Raw genomic sequence first — 5,484 nt, 5'->3', positions numbered from 1 at the left:
CTACAATAAAAGGAAAGAGAAGTAATGTGACTATATCATTTATTAAATATAATAATATACACTAACGTTCAAATCTTTGGGGTCAGTAATTTTGTTCGAAAAATATATATACTTTTAATTAAACATTAATAATGTTACAAAAAATATATATTTAAAATAAATGCAGAACTCTGCTATTCTATTAATCAAAAATATGTATCACGGTTTCCACAAAAACATTAAGCAGCACAACAGTTTTCAACTGATAATATTAAAATATAAAAGTTATTTTACAGGGTTTTTTTTTTTTTACAATGGCTAGGACACATTTTTCAATACTTGGGTCACTTTTCCAAAACTCTTCCCACAGTTCTCCTAGCCAACTTTCAACTTGACACAGCAGTTAATTTCACATTCATAATGCACTAAAACTACCAAAACACATGTTCAATTCATTCTTCCATAACATTAGCAAAGTTTGCAGGGTTCATACACATTACTACCAATACATTTCCATGACGTTATAATCTAATGTTACCCTAAAGTTATCCTCTAACGTTATATTTCAACCAGGGCTCTGAACCGGTACAAGGAACGAAAACGAAAACCGGAAACGAACTAGCCTGGATGCCAGCCGAATTTAGCCCCGCCCACAAAAATTTTTGCTCGGGCAATTCGGTCTGGACTCGCTCCATAGAGGAGGAATTATGCCCGAACAGAAACTGTTCGGACCAATGAAATTGTCAGGGCGGGCTTTAGACGATGATGGACAGATGATAAACAGTAACGTAATCATCCACGTCATCGAAGGCTCTTGGGTTGAATTTGCTCTTATCCTAAACGGAGAACTTGTTCGTATATGCATTCACCTTCACTATTTCTCTCAGAAACGATGATCGTGTTGGTAAGTACTCTGTGTATCCTTAAATTATTTTATTACTGCTAAAGATCGTTAACACTCATCTTTTTCTTGTAACGTTACTTAATCCAGCGTGCGTGCAGACAGGGTTTCCAAGTGTTTTTGCAATGTCGCGCACAATTGCTACTCAAAACTATAGCCCAAAACAATAACTTTCCGGGGGGTTCTCCGGAAAAAAATGGCGTTTGGTTGGCAAAATATGTTATTTTGGCAAGGTTGCCTGCTAAAATTCGCATTCCTGGGTTTATATAATCACATAATTGGGGTCGCTTCAACCCGCGGACATGGAGAAAAACACGGACTTGGTAACAGTGCAGTTGAGTTCTGTTGACATTTGAAAACTAACGTTACGCGTCGCTCCGTTGCTCTGATTGGTTGTGGGTCTATCCAATTGAGGTCTTTCCTGGCTCGGTTGAAACACGCCCCATAATCAAAGCTCAATGGAGCGGTACCAGACTCATATTCTGACTAGAATTGAGTATGGCCACGCCAGGCTAGAAACGAACGAAATTTTAAGAGGAACAAAAACAGAAACGAAATCAAAATCAATTTGAATCGTTCTGAACAGAAACGTTAATTTGAAATGACCATTAACCGGTTAATAGCGTTATTTTATCGTTCTCTTTAATATTTTAATTTGGCAGTGACCAATCATGAAATGAGTAGTACAGCATGTGACGTTGACTTATCAAGCGTGAGTGAAATGCCCGCGCACCATCATCTATGAATCTACCGCCAGTATAGAGCGCGCATTTTCATGCCTCAAGTACATTTCTTTCCCCGCTGAGGTCTACAATGAAAGCGCAGGTATTGGAGGACATTATTTTCGAACGTTTAAATAAGCAGTGTGGACTTTAAGCTCAAATAGACTGATTTAGGCTAGTTTATGGATTTTGTTTAAGCCTGCCCAAGCAGGCTAGCATCTATCAAACATTTTTCCTATAGTCTTTCAGATAGCCAATACAGGACAGGTCAATGTTTTCTATATAGACGGTTGATGCTTCGTTTTAAATGGTATGTTATATTGCATTAAATGATCAAGCTTTTATTAGCTGACTGAATTTGATTATGTGATGCAAGGACGTGTTGCGCAGTGTTTGCTTTGAAATTAGCAGTTGACGATGCATTAAAAGAGCAATGGTTATCCAGTTTATTTATTCTTTATTCATGCAATTTTTAAAACAAGTTGTGTTGAAAAAAAGTTATGTACAAAGAATGTAATCATCACTCTTCTGAAAATAATTCGGCATAAGAGGGCCACTTTAGGTTGTCTAACGCTCCATTAAAACAGGTCCGCTGTTTATGCTTTGTAATTCTAATGCATGTATTTCTGGTTTTAAAAATGTTATGAATTAAATATTCAAGTTTATTTACCATGCGTTATATTATTATTGAGTGAAAATAAGTCTATTTATACATATTTGTTTAAAGTATAGGCTAAATTAAAATAACGTTATTAACCGGTATTTTTTCATATCAAACCGTTTTCGGAACAGTAATGTTTATTGAGGAACGCAAAAACGGAAACGCTATAATATCGATTCTGCTCGGAGTGAACCGATTGATATTTTTTTCTGTTTTTAAGCCCTGATTTCAACATTATCATAACATTATTATATTCTAACCAGGGTTCATACACATTTCTTCCTATACATTTCCATGACTTTTGAGGCAAATATTCATGCCCTAACGTTTGACCAAATTGTTTTTTACAATAAATTTTTTTCTATTTTGGCTCCTGCGATGGGTAGGGGGGTGTCCTATCCCTGTGCGTTGAGCCGACCAGATGAACCAGTTGTTTCCAGTGCTGACGGTCTTGTGCCAGCTGCTCTGCTTCCTCCACAGCAACTCCATGTTGTTGGAGGTCGCCTGCAAGGACGTCAAGCCATCGGGTGCGGGGTCTACCTCGTGGTCGTCTCCAGCCTGCGGCTCTCGGATCAAATTGGAGAATGGCTCTCGTCGGATGGTCAGGAGGGAGGCGGAGGACATGGCCGAACCAGCGGGTGCGACGTTGTGCAGCTAGGCAGGATGCTCTGGGCTGGCACATGCGGGCTCTAAGCACTTGATTGGAAACCCGCTGGGGCCACCTGATGTTCTCGATGGTTCTGAGAGCCCTGCTATCAAAACCATCTAATCTTGCAGCCAGTGTCTTATTTAAGGGCCAAGTCTCCGAGCCATAAAGCAGGATGGAGAGTACTGCTGAGTTGTAAATCCGAAGCTTCATCTTGCGTGAGATGGTCTGGTGCCGCCAGAGTGATGCCAGAGAGACTGCAGGGCTGACGCAGCCAGGGCTCTTCTGTGGGTAATCTCTGTTTTTAGGTCCCCGTTGTCTGTCACTATGGATCCCAGATACACAAAGTTTTTGACAGGCTCTACAATGTCATTGCCAAGCCGCAGGGAAGGTGGATGCGGTCCGTCACCGACGTACATGAACTTGGTTTTCGTCCAGCTCACCTGAAGGCCAAGCTTCTCAGCCTCTTCACTGTATATGCCCAGAGCGTCTCTCAGCTGGCTGTAGGACGTGCTGAGCAGGATGGTGTTGTCAGCATACTCCAGGTCAGTCAGGGTGTAACTGCCGAAGGACACTCCGGGGACCCGCTCACAAACCCTGGACATCAGATGGTCAATGATGCAGTTGAAGAGGTCGGGAGCAGCCACGCAGCCCTGGCGAACGCCACTGGAGATGGGAAACCAGTCTCTGCCGTTGATGCGGACACAGCTCTGAGCGTTGCTATAAAAGCAACTTGAACAGGGCAACGATCTTGGGTGGTGCTCCAAGGGCGTGTAGGATACTCCACAGTGAAGTGTGGCAAACGGTGTCAAATGCAGCCTTCAGATCTATGAACCCGATGTAAAGATGTCGGTCTTTACAGAATTCATAGGTCTTCTCTATCAGCAAGCGAACAGCAGAGATTTGGTCTGTTGTGGTGCGGTTAGACATGAAGCCAGCCTGCTGGGGACGGCGGCTGCTTCTGATGGCTGGGAGAGCACGAGTGAGCAAGATCCTGGTAAAGAGCTTGCCGGGGATGGAGAGAAGGGTAATGCCTCTGTGGTTGCCGCAGACTAGCCTGTCACCCTTACGTTTCCAGAAGGGCAAGATGACTCCTCTGGTCCAGTCGTTGGGAAGCCTCTCTGTCTCCCACACCTCATTGAATATGTGGGTAAGCCACTCGACAATGCTTTCACCACCTGATTTTAGCATCTCAGCGGTTATTGCACAGATGCCGGGGGCTTTCCTGTTGTTAAGTTTTTCCAGAGCAGCTCTGACTTCCTCAGGTGTGACAGGGTCTGAACTGCAGACAGCACTGGGGGCTGCAGCGTTAGCGGCTGATGAGATGGCGGGATCATCCGGGGAGGTACTGTGCTGCAGAAGGAGGCTGAAGTGCTCTTTCCAGCGTTCGAGGCAGTTTGCTTCAGTTGCTATAAGGTTGCCATCAGAATCTTTCACCAGGGCTGTCTTGATGTGTGGGCCATTACGAGCTTTGCGCAGCAGACTAAAGACACGGCTCATATTGTTGTTATTGGCCGCGGACTCTAGATGTTTAGCTTCTGCTTGCCAGAACTTCTCCCTATCCTCAGCTATAGCCACATTGCGCTGACGGTTCAGTCGCTGATACTCCGTCAGGTCACCTCGGAGCCGGGCCTCACGCCGCCGGTCGATGATGTTAAGTGTCCTCTCTGATATCCAAGGCTTTTTCGGGGAAGGTTGAAAGCATCCGAAGACATTGTGAGCTGACTGGATGACACTTTCCTTGAAGGTCTGCCAGTCGTTCACCTTGTCGGTAGCCAGGTTATCATAGGTGCTGTGGATGGCGTGACTGAAGTCTGTGGCGATGTTTGGGTCTCTGAGTAGGGAGGAGTCCAGACGAGGCTGTGTCTTGGTGTGCTGGTTAGCTCGCAGCTTTAACTTGAGCTGGGCCACCAGCAGGCGATGGTCTGTGTTGCCAAGCTCTGCTCCTCTGTACACACGACAGTTGGTGACAAACGACTTCCAGCATCGAGAGATGAGGATATGGTCTAACGCTTTCCTGGTTCTGGTTTCCTGGCTAGGACACATTCAGTTCCGCTGCTGGCCGTCTTGGTACCCTAGGCGTAATTACTTTATGATGCCCGTGGTGGCGGCGTTCGTGCGGAGAGGATTTTCTTGTGGTGCCCTCCTTAGCACTTGGTGCCCTATGCATGATGCGCGTGGTGGGAGAGGCGGCACTGGACACATTTCTCAATACTTTAGGTAACTTTTCCAGAACTAAGTTGAAAGTTGGCTGGGAGCAACTTGACACAGCAGTTAATTTCAAATTCATAATGCACTAAAACTACCAAAACCCTTAATACATGTCTCTGTTAAAGTTATGAAAGAATGAATTGAACTAAGTTGGCAGGGCTCATACACATTTCTCCCAATACATTTCCATGATGTTATAATCTAACGTTGCCTTAACGTTATCTGCTAACGTTATCTGCTAACGTTATCTGCTAACGTTCCCCAAACGTTATAATCTAATGCTATATTCTAACCAGGCTTCATACACATTTCTATCCATATATATTTCCATGACTTTTGAGGCAAATATTCACAACCTAACGTT

The 5,484-nt window shown here is 44.1% G+C and overlaps 1 protein-coding gene across 2 annotated transcripts in view; it reads right to left on the bottom strand.

The window, feature by feature from the left end:
* The window catches only part of ryr3 (ryanodine receptor 3), a 182,059-nt gene that overhangs the window by 1,155 nt on the left and 175,420 nt on the right, over positions 1-5,484 (bottom strand). The gene's annotated exons all lie outside the window — the stretch shown is intronic.

This window comes from Gobio gobio, assembly GCF_949357685.1.
Source record: "Gobio gobio genome assembly, chromosome: 12".
Lineage (NCBI taxonomy): Eukaryota > Metazoa > Chordata > Actinopteri > Cypriniformes > Gobionidae > Gobio > Gobio gobio.
Note: the sequence above shows the minus strand (reverse complement) of the source record. Positions and strands in the feature narration are given on the sequence as shown.